The 19,402-nt window shown below is 50.5% G+C and overlaps 1 long non-coding RNA gene across 1 annotated transcript in view; it reads right to left on the minus strand.

Moving 5' to 3' along the window:
- The window catches only part of LOC137481666 (uncharacterized), a 76,691-nt gene that overhangs the window by 44,089 nt on the left and 13,200 nt on the right, over positions 1-19,402 (minus strand). Inside the window, exon 2 of the long non-coding RNA XR_011003586.1 lies at positions 9,108-9,193. This is a non-coding gene — a long non-coding RNA (uncharacterized lncRNA). The remainder of the gene's footprint in view (positions 1-9,107; positions 9,194-19,402) is intronic.

Consider the following 19,402-nt stretch of genomic DNA (forward strand, 5'->3'; position numbering starts at 1 on the left):
CAGGGTGATCCTGAGCTGGAGGGGACCCGCAGGGATGGATCATCATCCAGCTCCGGGCCCTGCACAGGCACCCCAAAATCAGGGTGATCCTGAGCTGGAGGGGACCCACAGGGATGGATCATCATCCAGCTCCGGGCCCTGCACAGGCACCCCAAAATCAGGGTGATCCTGAGCTGGAGGGGACCCGCAGGGATGGATCATCATCCTGCTCCGGGCCCTGCACAGGCACCCCAAAATCAGGGTGATCCTGAGCTGGAGGGGACCCACAGGGATGGATCATCATCCTGCTCCGGGCCCTGCACAGGCACCCCAAAATCAGGGTGATCCTGAGCTGGAGGGGACCCGCAGGGATGGATCATCATCCAGCTCCGGGCCCTGCACAGGCACCCCAAAATCAGGGTGATCCTGAGCTGGAGGGGACCCACAGGGATGGATCATCATCCAGCTCCGGGCCCTGCACAGGCACCCCAAAATCAGGGTGATCCTGAGCTGGAGGGGACCCGCAGGGATGGATCATCATCCAGCTCCGGGCCCTGCACAGGCACCCCAAAATCAGGGTGATCCTGAGCTGGAGGGGACCCGCAGGGATGGATCATCATCCTGCTCCGGGCCCTGCACAGGCACCCCAAAATCAGGGTGATCCTGAGCTGGAGGGGACCCACAGGGATGGATCATCATCCAGCTCCGGGCCCTGCACAGGCACCCCAAAATCAGGGTGATCCTGAGCTGGAGGGGACCCACAGGGATGGATCATCATCCAGCTCCGGGCCCTGCACAGGCACCCCAAAATCAGGGTGATCCTGAGCTGGAGGGGACCCACAGGGATGGATCATCATCCTGCTCCGGGCCCTGCACAGGCACCCCAAAATCCCACCCTGTGCAGCCCTGGGAGCGATGTCCAAACACTCCTGGAACTCTGGTGACTTGGGAATGTCACCGTTCCCCAGGCAGCTGTTCTAGTGCCCAGCACCCTCTGAGGGAAGAATATTTTCCTAAAATCCCACATAACCCTCCCTGGCACATCTTCATGCCGTGGGATGAGGGACTTGCAGAGGAACTGGGAAAGGTTTTAAACTTTTTCCACAATTCAAGCCCTGGCACTGAGTTTGATCCGTGATAAATCTTATTTATCATCCCAAGAGACTTGGAGGAGCACAGACAACCTTGCAAACAGGTTGGACTTTCACTGAGAGCAGAAGTTGTGTCGAGATAGAGAAGAAAATAAAGAACATAAAGCAATATTGATTACCTTAGGTAATACTGAATACCTCAGGCATCATTTCCTTTTGATCTGGCTCAGATTCACACACTACAGGATACACAGCTGTGATACCAGACAAAAAGCAACTCAGAACATGCTTTTAGCTCTTCAAAACAATGGCTCAATTTGAAATGAAGCTGGAGCAAGTGAAGAGCCCTGATCCCCCCTGCCCAAGGCTCACACCAACTGCAGATTCATCAGATGGCACCACCACTTCAGGAGCAAGAAAAGCAGCTTGTTAGCATTTAAAAGAAAATTTACATGAGGGGAAAAAAAAGAAAGAATCTTGAAAAACCACAAGTGTTTCAGCATTTTAGCAAAATGGAGCTGGGAGGGGAGTGAAAGCATGGACGTGTGAACGCGGGCAGGCAGGGTTTGAGAGCTCCATGGCACATTTCCTCCCCCCTTGTTTCTAGAGGTGCCTTGCATGGTCAGAGCAAACGCCATAAATCTGTCAGTGCAGGATGCTGGAGAGTTTCCTCAAGGAAACCCTCCTATATCATCCTCAATCACCCAGCAAAATTTGGCAGCTGCACTTCCCGGGGTTAAAGGCATCACTGGGGTTTAAATGAAGACATCCTTGGTTGGACTCTGCTTTAATTGAAAGATTACAGCCCCCATCCCCTGGGAGGGATAAAACCCTGGGTTTGGGAGGCTGCAGAACGCAGCTGCCACCACCATGGTCAAGGTCTGAGTGAGCAAATGGGTGAAATAAAGCTGGAAATGGTCTTTGGCTTCCTCTGCCAAATCCCTGCCCTTGGACTGCTGTGGAAGACCCTACTTCCAGAGGTCCCAGAGCCTCAAAATCCACGTTGGAAATAACACAATTAGCACAGGCTTTATGCATCCAAAGACTTCTGAGGTCTTTCTGACTGCTGGAAGACTTGGAACTGCCTTTTGCATATTTTGGATGACCTATTTATCCCAGAACTGGCAAAGCTGGGGAGCAGTTTTCCTCAGCAGGCAGGTCTGGGTCACGGGGAGTTGGTGGGAAGGAAGGAAGGAGGCGGAAACTTTGAGTAAATAACAACCCTCCACCCCTCCCAGCTCCCTGCTCCTGCCCGTTCCTTGGCAGGGAGGACATGGGACATGGGCCTCTGGTTTGAAAAAAAGCTAAATTCCCTTTTCAACTCAATTACATAGCCAGGCCCTCAGATCTCTGGCCAGAGGCCTGTTCTCACTGTCAGGCAGTCTTTAAAAATAAATGTACCCCTTGTCTGCCAGTAATGGGGCTTCTCTAATTAACCAAGTGTCCTGATGGCCTCTGCTGAGCAATTTGGGGTGCCTGGTGCTGGGCACTGGTTGCCTTTAGAGCTGCTCCCCACCACACAGGGCCTGCCTGGACTCTCTGGGTCCCTGAGGAGCCCAGCTCCTCTCCAGAGCACTGTCCCCATTTCCAGACAGGAAGGAGATGCCAGGGATGTGTTATTGGGGTGGCAATCCATTGGGTGTCCACACAGGACACTCCAACGGGATCTGGCCGCGGTCGTGGGTCAGCACCACGAGTCCCAGGAGGTCTAAGGCATCACACGCAGAGCCTACACCACATCTCAAGGTCATTTTTACACATATATACTGCATTCTTCCCGTAGATTAATTATTAAGAACAAATTGGCTTCCAAGAGCCCTCCACAGCAGGAATTTCCTGGCCCATGGGTGGTTTGTGCCAAGGAGCAGGAGTGCACTGAGGGAAGGGTCGTGCCCACCCCTTCTCCCAGAGAGTCCTGACAGGGACACGGGGAAAACTCCAGGAACCACCCCAAAAGGCAGGCCCAGGCTTTCCAGCAAGCAGCTTACACCCCACCCCACCCCAATGCAGTCCTGTCCCTGCCCTGCATCCCCTGTTCCTTCTCCTGCCTTGGAGCTGCAGGAGAGACCTTGTCCCACCGCATCAGCTCCAGCATCCCACTGCACATCCCTTAAATTGCCTAAAAACTGCCCCAGACACAGTTCCTGCCTCTGTCTTTAAAGATGATCCCCCTTGTTTTTACCCCCAGCTCTGCCATTTCCCCGCTCTCTGCTCCCTCCACACAAGCCTGGGAGCTGCAGCTCCAGAACAGCTGCTGGAGATCTGCAAGCTTTGATCAGAGATTTGCAAGCTTTGGCCCCCAAAACCAGTTTAAAGAGTTAAAGGAATTGGTGAAGGACAGACAGAGCCCCCCTGCAGCCACACGATGCTGTGACCACATCCTGCAGTGGCTGCTCTGTCCCCACTCCTGTTATTTTTATATTCTTATTTTTAACAGCTTGTCTTTTTCTCACTAGTTACACTCAAGGCCTTCAAGTTTTGGAAAAAAACCATTATTTTCTAGGTGATGAGAAGTTCAGTATCCTCAGCTGATGGGGGGGGGGGGGAATGGACAGCACAGGAGAAGGCAGTGAGAACAGAGACAACCAGGCTCTTGTTGCTCCAACACCCAGAATAGAGGGAAATTATAATCCCAGAGATAATAAAGAGGCTTTATTCCAGCTGTCAGTCAATCTGCCTCCACTCCTCGCCTGCCCTCCGGAGAATACTTTTAAAGGCCACAGCCTTGTAGGTGATGATGTTTTATTACATCTCAAAAAGAAAGAGGGCAAAAGGAAAAAAAAAAAAACCCAACACACAGAGGAATGCAGTTTCATTTGCAGTTTCCTGAAACCTGAGCAGAAAGTTTATAAAAACTTTGGGTTGTGTTTGGAGTTAGGAAGTAGGATGAGAAATCACTCTCCTTTTCCTCTTTCTGTTTGCTGAGCAGCACCACCAATCCCACAACCTTCCCTTCACTTCTCCCTGTTTTTCCCCCAGCAGCATCAAAGTTCCAAGCCTGGCTCTGTTGGCTTGGACCTAAATCAGCAAGTGAGGGGCTGAACAAGATCCTTCTTGTAGTTCACACACCCTCATTAAAAAAAAAAAGAAAACACCACAGGATTAAGAAAGAAATTTGATTCCCACTTCCTAAGCCTGAATTGTCTGAAAACTGTGGTTCCTCCAGGTAAAAAAAAAAAAAAGAAAAAATAAATAAAGCAGAATCCCCCCTCCCCTCAGCCTCCTCTGAACATCAAAACAAATAAAAGATGTTTTCCCTAAAAAGTAGGGGCTGGTGGAAAGGGAGACAGGAGCCAGTCTGAGATGTTTTCCTCACTCATGACCCTCACAAGAGCAGCCCCAGGAGAGGCAGTCCTGGAAGCCCTTCGCACCAGGCACTGGCTGCTCAGCCAGAGGAGGGAAAGGGCCACGGCTGATGGGATTTGGGCACCTGCACACCAACAGTGACCAACCCTGAGCACAGAGGGTCCTGGGGCAAAGTTTGTGAGGCCTTCCAGGAGCTGGAATCAAAAAAGGAAGCCCAGGAGAGTGGCCAAGGGCAGGCCAGGCCTGAGTCCCTTCATGCTGGTGGCTGAGCTCAGGTTGGGCATCACCCCGCCTAATTTCACTCCCAAACAATCATCCCACGTGCTTTGAAGCCCCCAGCTGTCCCAGGGCAGATGCACACCAGCCAGGAGACACCATCTGCCCCCCTGAGCACATCACCTCCCATTCCCTGGCTACTCAACAGGAGCATCCCCCTCCCCAGCCCAGCTCCACCCTGCTGCCAAGCATGAAAAACAGCAGGAAAAGGCCAAATGGCCTCTGCCTTCCATCACTTCTTCCACTGGTGGCCAGCAGCAGCAGAGAGAAGAAAGCAGGCTGGAAAGCAGGGCGGGTTACTGCACAAGGAGGCTGAAAGAAGTTTACAAAAGCAGCTTTATTGTACTATTTCCCAATTTCAAGACCTAAGCTCTGCATCCTTCGCGTTCTTTTTGATAGAGCTTTTTTTAAAGTGTGTTTTTAAAGCAAATACTTTGGAGGCAGCACTGGAGCAGGGCCAGAGGGGCCGTGCTGGGGTGAGCACATGAAGGACCTGTGATATTTTGTTTTGGGGAGGAATGTCACACTTCTCCATCAGGCCAGGAGCACTTCATTCTGGAGACTAATCTGGCCAAGGAGGCAGAGCTACTCAGGAAAATTAATTTACTATTTCTTGTTGCTAAGCCTTGAAGGCCAGATCAGCAGTAGCCACGAACCCAGAGATGCCCCAGTGCCACCTGCTCCACACTGTCCAGCAGCCAGTCTTACTGATAACAAGTCAAGCTCAAAGATGCCAAAATGCCAACTTTGGGAAACATTAGCTTGGAAATATTTGGTTTTCCACTCCAGCAACTCACCAGCACTGGGGCAAGTTGCTGTGTCCCTGGGCACATGCAGTTCACCGACCCTGGTGGGGGATTTTGGGCCTCAGCACCCCTGAAACCCCAGTTTCTGGTGCTGCATGACTTCAGCCAGGGCCACATGAAATCCCAGCCAGCCTATTCCAGCAGGTGGATGGGAAGTCCAGGTGCCTTTGGATTTTGTCCCATTTTGCCACAGATTCATGACCACTTCACCTAGAGAGAGCTAACAGACTTTAATGACTCCACGATCACTTGGTCCACAACCCATCCTTGTGGTTAAAAAAAAAAATCTGAAAATAATCAAGAAACTCTGGGCCACAACTGTCCAATCCAAGGAACTTAATGATCCCTGTAAGAAAAATGTGTTTTCACCTCTTTTCCCTGCAGGAAGGTGCATCAGCCTGGCTCAGAACCCACTCCTTGGCATGAGTCCCACCAGCCTGGGCTCATCTTTGCTTTCCAGCTTCCCTCACGTTACACCCAATTTCCTCCCACTTTCCCACCCTTGCCAGAGGAAAAGCCAGGCCTGGCGCTCAGGTTTCTGAGGGACATCAGAGTTTTAACTCCGAGGAAGCTAGGCCAAGCTCAGCTGGAGAGCTCCTGGACACCGGAGAAGCAGAGGCAGAGCTAAGCCAAGCTGGGTAATTACAACACAGCCTCCTTTCAAATCAGCCCCCGAAGCACCACATCAGAAAAGTCAGGATGTACCAAAATGTCCATGTGCCCAAACACCAGCCACAAGAGGCTCCAGCAACATCCAGATTTTCACACTGAGAGGCCTGAACTCCATGAGAACAGCTTGGAGCTGCTCACAGACAGCCCCTCTTTCCACAGGGGTTGAAAACCTCCAGCTGGTTTTGAGCAGGACCAGCCAAAATCAGATATCCATGCGGGAAAAGCAGCATCCATTTCTCAAAATCCCTATTTTTTTATTGCCACCCCGAACACCCAACCCACCAACGCAAGGAGCAACGGGGAAATGAAACATTTCCATCTCCTCCCCCCAGAGGTTGCATTACCCCTTGGCCCCCGTGTTGACTCCTAGGGATTTTCCAAGTGTTTTACCATGTAGGGTTGGAAAGGCACTCAACCAGTGCCGTGTGCCTCGGATTGCTGCTTTCAGATGGGCCACAGCTGTCTCCAGGAAACGAAGCAAAACCCAGCGTGTCTTAAATGAAAAGTGTTTCTGTCATGACAATATATTTTGCTTTTAATTCGTTTTTTGTCTCAGATTATGAGTTGCCAAAAGTTCTGCTGCCTGAACAGGTCCAACCAGCTTTCCCTGCATACCTCTCCTGAAACCAGCTCGGAACGGGAATGGTAATTACGTGTTGAGGGCAGAGGAGATCATTAAAATAAATGACTTGGATTCTGAAGCCTATAAACTGTCCTCCTCTGCAATTAAAGTAATTTCATATTTCAGTTCACTTTGTCACCTTGTCTATCTTTCCCCAAGTTGTAAATTAAGCTCAGGAAGGTTCATTAAAAGCCTGTGAAGTTCTCTGTAATAAATGGGATTTAGCACTGGCAGGAGGAGCAGATACAATGCACGAGTCACAGTCTGGGGGCTGCAAACCCCCTCGCTCTGGGCAGCTGGCACAAGGGCCACCAAGCTGGTGGCACTGGCCCCTGGCCTCACCTGAAACTGCCTCACTTGCCCCAGGAACACGTTAGAGAATGTTAACGATGTCTCTGCACCACTCAGTTCCATCTCAGAGCAGGGATTTCACCACATCCTCCACCCACAGGGTCACAGGAGCAGCTTGTACCATAAACAACATGGAAACTGCATGGACATCTGTCCAATCCCACCACTGGGAATGGGGGACCCGGGAATGCTGAAAGGCTTTAGGATGCACAATGGCATTAATGATGGATGGCTGCACTGCTTAAGTGAAGCCTGAGAGAGGGTTTTAGCGGGATAATGGGATCCTCAAAGCACCCACTAAAATGACATCTGTCACTGGCCCTGTCCACAGCAAGGGGCTGGAACTGGATGATCTTTAAGATCCCTCCCAAACCAAACCATTCCAGGATCCTATTTCTGCTGGCCTTGTGTGAGAGCTGGTTGAGGCCACAAAGGTGGCCCAAGAGGCCACAAAGGTGGCACAACAGGTTCTCCAAGCTGGATCCCAAAGCTCCCACCGTGGCCTTCACTGCCTGGAGGAGGAGCGGAGGCCTCGGCCCTCACCCGCCCGCGCTGTGGAAGCCCAGAGTAAACATTTGACATGCCCCGGCTCGGCTCATCCACGCCACCACAACACATCCCTTATTGTCGGCCGGACAAGCCGCGCTGTGTTGGGTTGGCCTGGCCTTTCCAGGAGCCCCCGGTGCCAGCCCGCCCCGGGGCCGCATTCCGCCCGTCCCCGGCCATAGTGGCGCTTTGTCACCGGGCCGGACGTCACGGCGGGCCCGAGCGGGCAGTGCCCACAGCCCCACGGTGCCAGCAGACCGGCCGTCGCCGCCACGGCGTGGGCAGCGGCCACGGGGGTGCCGGGACCCGGCCGGCCCCGGGAAAGAAATGCCCACGGGTCTGGACGGAATCGGCGGCCGCGGGCTGGCAGCGTGTCCGTGGCATTTATTGTTCCAGCACAAGGGTTCTTTGGGGAGAGGAGCTCTGCGGAGAGATTAGATCGGTTCCCTGCTCTGCCCCGAGATAAAACTGCCCGTGGCGCCGCCTTTGTGTGCTCCGGCCCCCGCCGCAGGAAAAATGAGCCCACAGTTTGCAAAAAGGGACATTCTCCCGATGGGTGACAGCCAGGCTGCGGCTCTGGGGTGGCAGCGAGCAGTCACGGCTCGGCCGGGGCAAGGGTGACAGCACTGGTGGCACCTGAAGCATTTGGGAATCCCTCCCTGGGAGAAGGCACAGGAGCTCCTGGGACAACGCTGCAGCCTGCTCTGCGGGCCCAGGGGGCATTGATTCAGAGGGGATTGCTCAGGAACATCAAGATTTAGTTGCTTTGGAGCAGTCGCAAGGGTGATGGGGCTGGGTAGCTCCTGCTCAAAACTTTTCCTTGTCCTGCGTCACTAACAAGGCAGTGATAAACTTAAATAATTTCAGCCATTTCTTTTCTTTAAAACAAGCACATAACTGACCTCCTCCATGGAGATCCATGACAAAACCCACTAGAGAGATATTTTTTGGCTCTACCCCCAAATGACCCTGTATGGAATGAAGGACACATCATCTGGGAGACACCAGCCCCACACCACCAGGTCAATTCCAAGCCAGGAGGACACAAGATGAGACCAAGAGCAGCAAGTCCAGAGAGCAGAGCCCTGCCAGGAGCCACGGTGCAAGATCCATCTTGCTGCCACCTACCCCACCGCTTCTTTTCTCCTTTCATGGTTTTGCCATTAAAAGCAATTCCAGCCCAGTCATACTCACAGGGCACCGCAATGAATGCATCAAAGCCGGGGCTCCACACAAGCCCAGCTCAAAGCCACGACACTTCCCTGGGCTCCTCGGGTGAACCGCGGGGAGCTTGGATGTCTGGAGAACAAAAGCCCTGCACAAAGAATTCCTGCCCGACTTGAATGGCAGCCCCGGGTGCTGATACAGGCTCAAACGCAGTAATTATTGCTGGCTTTGAAGCCTAACGTGTGCAGAGTGCACTTTCCACACCTATTTCACCCAAACGACAGCACTTACCTCATCCCCGGCGTACCTGCTCCTCCGGAGCCCTTTGTAGTCCTGCCAGGGCTGCTCATTTCTGCTCTCAAATGCTGCTGCTGCTTCTGGAACAGGAGACAGTGACTTTATGCAGGGGAAAATGTGAAATGAAAAAAGGCTGCCCTGAATTACAGCCTGCATCGCCATGAGAAAGCCTTTATTATATTATTTTGACCCGCTTGATGAGGGGAAATTAAAGGATTAACTTTCCAAATGGGTGTCTATTGTGCACAACTCCCACATGTCCAGCCCCTGCTCATCCTTGACCTGCCACTCTGAAGGACCTTTCACTCCCATGCCTTCTCCCCTGTCCTCCCCAGCCAAACCCTCTGTTTGCTTTGTCAGTGCCATTCAGATAAACCCAACCCAGCTCCTTGTGGAGATGAAGACCTCTTGCCATTTTCCCATGGAAGAGGCAAATCCAGAGCAAAGCTGTAAATCCAAGGTGGGCTTTCCCAGCACCAGCCTTGCAAGACAGCAACCAGACACAGAAATCCCTCCTGCCAAACCCCCGAGGCGATAAGGAAGGTAAACTAACTCAGAGATAACATCAGAAAGCCCAAATATCTCCGAGCTGGTGAAGAAGCAAAGCCTGTTTGCCCATAAAAATGCTCCAAGGATATCCTAAAGATGGCCACATGGAGCTGAGTGTCAGCAGTGGAAATAAGCTCTGCAGGGCAGCCAGAGCAGGGCTCAGTGCCTCTGCACAGCAGCACAACCCAATTTCCCTTCCCAGAGTCTGGTCAGGGCCAGCTGATCCCACCACACCCGGCTCATCCCCACCCCGAGCACGTTCACACACACAGGGTGGCCGCAGCAGAGGCACAAGGCAGATAGAACAGGACAGATAAATGTGGTGTGTCTCCTTCTCCAGGAGCTGGAAGAGTCCTTCACAAAGGACTTGGCACCCGCACACAGCCAGTGCCACCGGAAAGGGCAGGAGGTGACACACAGACCCTCAGGGAAGGAGAATTTTGGGATTCTGGTTAAAAAAAGAGCATCACCACTGCCCACAGCTGGTGCTGGCAGAGGAGCTGCAGCGCCCGCCTGGCACCGGGCTCGGTGCACTGAACAATGTTGTGTCTGTAAAGCTCTGACAGCACGGGGGTGACAAAGGAATGACACAATCCCTGCAATCATTTCAGATTTTTTCCTGGCCCCACAGAGCCCTGGTGAGGGAATAAATCCCACAAGGGTTTTCCTTATCCAGGCTGATGCCTGGCAGAGCTAAGAAGTGCCCAAACGCTGCTTTGGGGCTGCACCAGCTACTCTGTGAGCACAGCAAATGTTCCAGGGCAGCTGTGCTTAGAGGGCTGAGCCCCAGGACCCTGCAGGGCTCAGGCAAGCCCAGAGGGAAGGCACAACACTCTTTCCAAAAACCAGAAAGATGATTTGGGGGAAAAGCCCATAAATCCCTATTTAAATGGAAAGCACTCCATACAGTTTGTTGTTTTTTCTTTTATTTCCTATGCTGGGTTTTTTGAAGATGTTCAGAAGGGCAGAATCAACTGGGATGGAAGGGACCTTAAAACTCTTCTCATTCCAAACCCTGCTATGGGCAGGGACACCTTCCGTGAGCCCAGGTTGTTCCAAGCCCCACTAACTCCCACCAGTTACAGAGAAGAAAACAAACCAGATGTTCTTTGATATCATCATCTGTTCCCAGCATTAACAGCTGCTGGCACATTAATGAGTCTAATTAACAGAAATGCTGCCCATCCACCACTACTTGGCTCTACATTTTCAAGTCCTCATTGGTGTTTGGATTTTAGAGCATATTTTAAATCTCCTCCTAATCCCATACACCAAGCACAAAGTGTCTTATTCCAAGAAGAAAAATAGCTCTGAGGCACAGCTTGGTTTAACACTTTAGGGATGGCACCTTCAGCTCTCAGAAGTCATCTCTGTTCCCCAAACCAGCTCCCATGCCTGCAGCTCTAATCCACACTGACCAAAAAACTCCTCTGGGTGTCTATCAATACAATTTCAGCCTTAATTACAGAGCTCTATGAAGTAACACTATTGTTCCCTGACAAAGCCTGTCGAGTTATTTATTAGAGAAGGATTTGGCAAATTGAGCCGAACTGCCAAAGCTTTGATAAACTGAAGCCTCATTTCCCCTGTGATCTCAACACAACAGATTTTCATTCCCTGAATGCTTTGAAATCTGAAGTATGAGTAGTTGTAACTAAGTGACAATGACAAAGGGCTATTCGACTGCCACTCAGAAAAAATGAAATTTCACTTGTCTTTACAGTGACAAATGACCAGGCCAAAGCCAAGCTGGGGACTTCTCCATTTCACATCTGCACTGGGCAATACACCGGGACGTCTCTCATCTGTGGGCAGGAGAAAGCACAATCCACTGTCACTCCTTCAGGAGCTGGGGACCGCAGAAAAAAGAACCAGAAACCATTTTTTTCCTGAGGTTGCCCCTTGCTCAGCTACAGTTTATTCTGATCCATAACAGCAGGGCTGCCCTTCATCAAACCCCATGGGGAGCTTTGCCTGCAGCTGTCCCCAGCCAGGACCAGGCGTGTCCTGGGGATTCTCTGGTGGCTCATGTGGAGTCACACCGTGGCTGGCACAGCCACCACCAGCCCAGGCCTGGCTAAGCTCCTGTCAGCAATGCGCCCTGTGGAGTCTTAAATGTGTGAGAAGGTATTTCTTGTTCAGACACAGATGGTTATTAGTTCTTATCTCTGTTACAGTCTCACAAACCCTGAGTTCTACAGCACTTCACTCTTAACAAACTAAAAATGGAGCCCCACCTCTCTCTCTACAAGGCCTTTTAAGGATAAACTGTCCAAATAAGAAATGACACCTGAATTATTTTCACTTTTAACCCAATGACCACCACCCATGCCCCACAATGTGGACTTTTCTATCCAATTACACAAAACCACCCAAACCCATGGAGAAGGTGGTGAAGGAGAAGAAGGTGAAGAAGAAGAACCAACCTCCACCCTAAAACCTCCATCTTGCCCTATATATAGTACTATATTCTAAAACATTAAACTCTAAGTTTTTTTACTATGTGATATTACACATTTCTATCCAAACTCCACCCCCACAATCCCAGTTCCACCATTCCATTTTGGAAGCCTTCTCCACGGCCTCAGGTCAAATGCAGTGTTCTCCTGGGGGTCAGTGCCTGGCAGCACAGAAAGTCTGACATTCTCAGTGACCAGGGTTCCAGCAGAGTCCCTCAGCCCAGGCAGGAGCCAGCCCTCAGGGAGGATTTCTGGGTGACATCACAACACAAATTGCTCCTGCTCCCACCAGCCAAACCCCACTTCAGGACTGCTGGAGACATTTCTCAGCAGGACAACAGCTATTCCATGGATGTGCAGCAGTAAGCGACAATTCAGCCTCCAGAGCACTCCATTCTTAAAACACTTTCAGTTATAAATTTACCCCACCCCCATCAGTGCAGAAATGCCTTTGCCCCTCAGCGAGTGCTGGGATGATGATGCCATTCCTGGATGGAATCACTGGTGGTTGATGCAGTCAGCACCTCAGGAGGAATCCTGCAGGAACTGTCAGGAAGACAAGTGGAAAAGGCTGGCTTTCCCTTCCTGCACTGCCCAGGACAGGGTGGGCCCTGATGGGCAGCTCTGCTTCCACACAAGGAGCTGCTCTGCACTGCCAACAGCTAATTCCTAAGCAAATTCTTTTCAAATGTTAATTACAGTCCAACATGCTTGAATTTTACTGACCCCATCAGATTTGACAGGCAACTTCTCATGTTACCCAGAGCCACTTAAAAGCAAGAATCAAGCTGAATATATCTTCAGGCTAAAATATTTGTTAGTCTAAAACCCTGCAAGCTTCAGCCATAACCTTGCAATTTCCCTTGCATGTATCTCTGTTGATAACAGGTTCAGGACAGCAATTACTGGGCTTGTAAACACAGGCAAATCTCAGGTCTCAGGGCCAAAGGCTGGAACCAGAGCGTGTCTGGTGCTCAGAACACTGGAACTGCTTGTGCTCAGTGACACACAGACAAAGGAGTTCCCTCCTAGATCAAGGCAAAGTACGAGATAAGAAGTTGCTTGAAGATCAGGCAATAATATTTTTTAAGAGGGTGCTCTTGGAGTCAAATCTTTGCTGTTTTAGGAGCCAAAAAACCCACAGGGTCAGGTACCTTCCCTCAAGGGCATGGAAGGGGCAGACAGAGCATCCTTTTGGGGTTGTAGCTTTTAAACAAAATTTACCCTCCAGCCACTCTCCATTTACCCCCAGCATCTCACTGGGCTATGAAGATTGCAAGGGACAAATCCTGCAGGAAATCCAGGGGGTAACCAGGACCTAACAGTTCTTCTGATGTTTAAATCCATTAGACTGCCCCAGGGAGAGAGCAGGTGCCCCAGGGACACTCCAGTGCTGTATAAGCAGGACAAGAAGTCTCTCCCAGCCTGACAGCAGCAGCTGGCCCAGTCCAAACTGGTCCAGATGGGCCCTTCCCATTCCTCAGCACTGGCCACACAGGCAGCTCTCCCAGCATCACCCTACAAACCCCAAAATGCCTCCAGAGTCCACTCACATGCCCACATTTGACACTCCTGCCAAACTGAGTGACAGAATTTCCCTTCCTCCTTTTCCCCATTTTCGGAAGAAGCTGCTCTGTGAAACCACCCCAAAACCACCCTGTGACCCTGAGGCCCACCCAGAGCTCCCCACACTCTCTGGGGTGCCTCCAAAGCCTCTCCCCTGCTCAGGGTGCCAGATCAAACCCCAAAATCCCAGCTGCAGACATGCCCTGTGCTTCACCCACCTCTTTCACCCTTCCACAGGAGAAAGGGCTCTGCTGCTCCCCCAAACCCCCACGATTCTGACAGATGCAATAAAACCCTGCCCAGTAAATCTGCCCCAGAGCAGCCCTGCAGCTGAAGTGACAATTCCTCATGGAAATTTACAGCTGACAGAGGTTTGGGAGCAAACAGGACATGATGTCCCCAGAAACAGCTCCTCTGACTGCCAGCTGCAGCCTGCAGATGCCTCCATTCCCAATTCTCCATCACTGGGGTTCATGTGAGCTCAGCCACAAGCTGCTGCCCCATTCCCAAGGCTCTCCCACCCCGAGGGCAGCTCAGGGAAGCTTCTCCTGCTGCCATCCTTCCCCACTCTTCACTCCCATCCTTTGGGAGGTAAGAGCTGCAGGTTACTGCCATGACCTTCATCAGTCAGGTTTCTCCCGGTGATGGGCAGAGCCCCAGCAAAGCTCCTGATCCCAGAGCCCAGGAACGGCCCTCTCCCAAAGGGAAAAGCACCAGCTTTTGTGAAATGGAGATTATTTTTCCCCCCTGCATTCCCAAAGGCTGGTGACCAACATCTGTCAGGGCCTGTGGAATCCCACCAGCTCCAGGCTCTGCAGCACAGCTCCAGCCAGGGCTCCCATCTCACCCTCCCCATCTGATCAGGAAGAATTCAAACCATCTGCACCGTCACTGGCTGTTTGCTAATGGCAACTGGCAGAACGCGTTCCTGTTTTATCTCAAAGGCTTCTGGTCTCAATGTGAGGCGTTGGATCCATCACCAGAGCTTCCCACCAGGCTTCCTGCACTGCCTGTCACTGCACAGAAAAGCCTTTCCCACCAAAAAGGCAGCCCAGCCCCTCCCCTGCACAAGCCCAGCCAGGCTTTGCTCTGCCCCCTCCACAGGGAGATGTTTGGAAGCATCACTGCTCTGCCTTCTGATCTCCCCAAAATCTAATCCCAGCCTAAAATCCTTCCAGGCCCTAAAGGACAACTGATGACATCAGCCCAAACTGATTTAAATAAGTTATTGCAACTTGCACACGAAGGCGTGGCCTGAAAATGGCATTTTTGGCTTTCTGACAGGAAAAGGGAAATGCAAGCCATGAGATGCCTTTGTTTTGAAGCTTGATAGGAACAAATTTGGGAGTGGTTTATCAGACATATGCACGGCACGTGGCCTCTGGGTTTTCCCGTGGCTGAATCCTTTCTTGAGGTTTCTGGTTTGGGCTGAGCAGCCTTTGAAGCTGCTGGCTGAGGCTGCTCAGCAGGAGGAAACACTCAGGACCCAGAACCTGGGGGAGCTGAACCCGTTCTGTCAGGGGAAGCCACATCAGACACATCCCAAACGCCACTTCCATCGTCCCTCAGTCCTTCAGCACAGGATGTCTCTGCCACCAGCACAGGGAGCACTGTCCTTGTGCCAGAGGTGCCTCGCTGTGCACTCAATGTCTTCATCCAAGCCTCCCCAAAGAGAGCAGGATTTCCTCGAGTTCACTTCCAAAAGGTTTTTCAATGCTGACCACAAGTGAAACGGGCCAAGAACTCCCCAGATTTATTCTGGCTGGTTTAAGTGTTCACTTAAGGCTCAAGCTAAAAAAGAGAAAACTCCCAGAAATCCGTGAGAAATAATTCCACTCTGGAGTTTTCCTCTCTAGCCCCTGACTGGCCTTTCTGGATTGTTTCCCAGGTGCCTTTTTTACCTCAAGCTGCAGCTTGGTTGTTCACATTCAGCATAAAAGTGCCAATCTTCACCCCAGCATCTTGATTTTCCATGGGGATCCCTAAAGCCAAACCAGGGTTCAGGCAGCAGAAGTGGCTCTGCAGTGACTTGCTGTCACTGCTTTGCTTTTTGATACTGCAGCCTCTCTGTACAAATAAATCCCGGTTCCAGCGCTGCTGAAATGTTTTGTAAACAGCTTCCAGGAGAAACAGAACGCTGGTGCTGCTGATTTCACCGGAGCTGAGTTCCTGGGAACTGCAGGGACCTGCAGCCCTGAACAGCCCAGGTTGCTCCTGTCAGGCCCACCAGCCTCAGTGAAGTCACCCCAGGGATGACTTTGGTCCAGGAACAAACATTTCAGACTGAATGTTTCAAAGCCAAGCCCAAACACCACCAAGATTAGGATTATCAAAGAGGAAACCTATATTAGAAAAGCCAGGTTTATGTCTCCAAAATCACAGAATTGTTTAAGTTGGAAAAAGAGCTTTGAGATCATCAAAGCCAACCATTCCTGAGCCTTGTGCTCGCAGATAACTCAGGGGCTCAATAATACTTTTATCTTGTAAGAGTTCACAAAAAACCCCCAAAAATCCTAAAAGAGATTCTGTAAAACACATCAGCTGCCTCATTTATTATGTCACGCTTTAAAAAATCCCCAGGGGGACAAAAAATGTTGTGAACAATCCCCATCAGCATATTGGGATTTCACCCTGAGCCACAAAAGCCGAGATACCACGGTTTTAGGCTGATTCACATTTGCTCAGCAATCAATTTCTCCAACTCAGCTTGGGCCAGTTTTTGTTCATTTTGGAAGCAGCATTCTCTGTGAGGCTCCATTTTTATCACCCAGCTCCCAGCCGGGACCCTGAGCCTCAGGAACCACCCCTGGGACAGTGCCAGTGTTCCTCTGACCCTGCCCCAGCAAAGGCAAGTCCTGTGAGTGGTGACAAACCTATAAATGAATGAATCGAATCCAATAAGAACCAGGAGGTTTGGCCCATGGATCTGCTACTCATGCAGCGTCCTCCAAGCCAGGAATGCTAAACCAGAGGTGACATCCTCTAAAAACCAGGCAGGGCAGCGTCCCTGCCTCACACAGGACAGCAGCACCCTCCTGGCCAGGGGAAGAGGAACTTTTTGGGGATCCTTTCCCAAAATACAGAGAGAAATGTTTTCAAACCTGCTGGGTCCATCACAGCCTCTCATTCCCTTGAGACAGCAGTTCCCTACTCATTCTCTAAGTTCTCCCTCTCACAGGTGAGTCCTGCCCCATCCCCTGACTTTCCAGCTAATCTGCCAAAAACTGCATTAGAAATCAAGATTATTGCTCTTAATAAATAGGATTTTTGCAACTTTGTGTCAGCTGTTGAGAGAGAGGAAACTGCAATAAAGAGCACAAAAGGTCAAAGCCCAGCTAAGCACAGACCAGAGCAGCCACCTCTGCAGCACAGCTTTGGAAATCCGTGAGAAATAACAAATTTTCCAGGTTCCAAACTGCTCCTACTGAGCTAAACAGGTTTGTAAAGGAAAAAAAAATTAAAAATCAGGATTTCAAGCCCAGCACTGCCACAGCTCAGAGGTGTGGTCCCACCTCTCCTGCCCAGACCCAAGTGCTCCAGCAAAGCAGAGCTGATGGGCAATAACCACGGTGCTTTTCACCAACCCTGCCCTGAACCACATCAATCTCCTGCCCCATTTCCCCTTATCCTCTGCCCCATTTATTTCACACCCAGTCTGCAATCAAACACCTTCAGGCACTCGTGCTACTCAAGGGTTAAAATATTTGCTGCTCACACACCTGATGAGGTTAAGACAGAGGCTTTGGTGCTGATTAATCATTAGCAGTTTCCTCAGCATTACTTAAAACAATTCACACCCAAGTGGCTGCTCTAAGAGCTTTTGTGGTGCTTTAAGTAGTGAAACATCACAGGTGCAAAAGCAGCTTTTTTGGGGTAATTTAAAGAGGATTAAACGCCCTGCAGGGCCACCTCAGGTGCAGCAAAATTCGGCTGAGTTAATGCACCTTGCAGCGCGTGGCCGTTTGCTCCAGGAGGGATTTTGCACATGGATTCTCATGGTGATTTCTGCAGAAAAATGCTGGGAAATGTCCTTTTTTTTGTATTGATGTTGTTATCAATTGCTGGGAAATGTTATCGTTATCAATAACAATATATGATATTGTTATAGCATTGTTATAGATATAGTATCAATAACTACAAAAGGTATTGTCAAATTGATATTGCCAATTGATATTATCAATTTGACAACCGATATTGTCAATTGATATTATCAAATGCTGGGAAATGTCTTTTCTTGTATTGTTGTTGTTACTATTTTGTCTTTTTTTGTATTGATATTGTTACCAAGGACATTGCTGGCCGAGAAGTACAAACCTTGTCTCCAAAGGGGACCTTCAGTATCCCTGGAGGAGCAAATGTATCTCAGTGGATTCTTTTTCACGATAAAATTAAGGGAAAGATGATCTTTGGGGGCAAAAAGCAAGGAGCAGAGGCTGGACCCAGCATTGATAACCAGGCACAATGACCAATATTGCCCAATGGTAATTTCCTGCCCAAAGGCACCCATCTTGGGGCTGTCCTGGAGCAGTGGATGTTCTGCAACCTGGAAAAGTTTAATACGAGCAGGTATTTTGGAGTTCAAGTCCCACAAGGAAACACAGGCTCTGCACCAGCAAATTAAAAACTCCCTCTCTGACAGGAGCATTCAGGCCCTGCAGCCTCCTCCTTGTCAGCTCCGATTTCCCCACTTGGCTGGGGGCTCCTCTTGCTCAGCTCTGGCCATCCTGGGCTTACCTGGGAGCAGGAATGCGTGGAAGGAGCCATGGGGACCACCAGAGTCTCCTCTGCTGGCGCTGCTGCTGGTGTCCAGCTGTGTCACTAGGCATCGGTACTGCAGCTGAATTCCATGGGAGACTCTTGGCCATTTTTAGCAGGCAGATGGTTCTTAAAAAAAAAAAAAAAATCCTTTTAAAATCTCTTTGGATCATTAATACAACTTTACACTTCCTGGAGGCTTTTCTGGGGCACCCTCAGAGAGCTCTGTTGGTACACTGCAAACAAATGGGCTGGAAAGTTGGGTGTAACCTCCATCCTGGCAGGGATGGGTCTAAAAAAAGGGCACTTTGCCCCTCCAATGCCACAGGCTGCACACCAGGACAGAGCTGGAACATTTACCTGTCCCTACAGGCACGGGGAAAAGGAGGTGACTGAGCTTATGAAATCTGCTAATTAATGTTTGTGATGATTCTGAGATGAGAGTCCCTAATTATTTCACAGCACACCCAGTTCCTTATCAAGGGACCTGCTCGTAACCCCACAGCCCAGAACGCTGCTCTGGTTTCATCCAGCCCTTTTCCAGCACAATTTGGGAGTGCCCAGGCTGGTGCAGTGCAGAACATGGCTCAGCCAAGCCCTTGAAGAAGAAATCAGGGTTTTAGAGCCCAGCCCAGGCAGGAAGGTAAAACTAAATTCAAAAAGCAAGATATGCTCTTCATGAAGAGCACCAGGACCACATAACCTCACTGATCCCACCCAAACCCACCAAACTCCTGCACAGCCTTTTATTTCTAGTGTCACTGATTAAAACTGTGACAAGTTAGCTTAAATTCAATTCACCTGAGCCTGGGTAGTCTCCAGTGTTCTCCTCGAGCTACCCAAGCACAGGGAAAACTGAAGCCAACTCATCATTTCACGGAATTCACAGAATGACCAGGTTGGAAGAGACCTTCAAGGTCGAGTCCAACCCATGCCCCAACACCTCAACTAAACCATGGC

Source organism: Anomalospiza imberbis, chromosome 13 (genome assembly GCF_031753505.1).
Source record: "Anomalospiza imberbis isolate Cuckoo-Finch-1a 21T00152 chromosome 13, ASM3175350v1, whole genome shotgun sequence".
NCBI lineage: Eukaryota > Metazoa > Chordata > Aves > Passeriformes > Viduidae > Anomalospiza > Anomalospiza imberbis.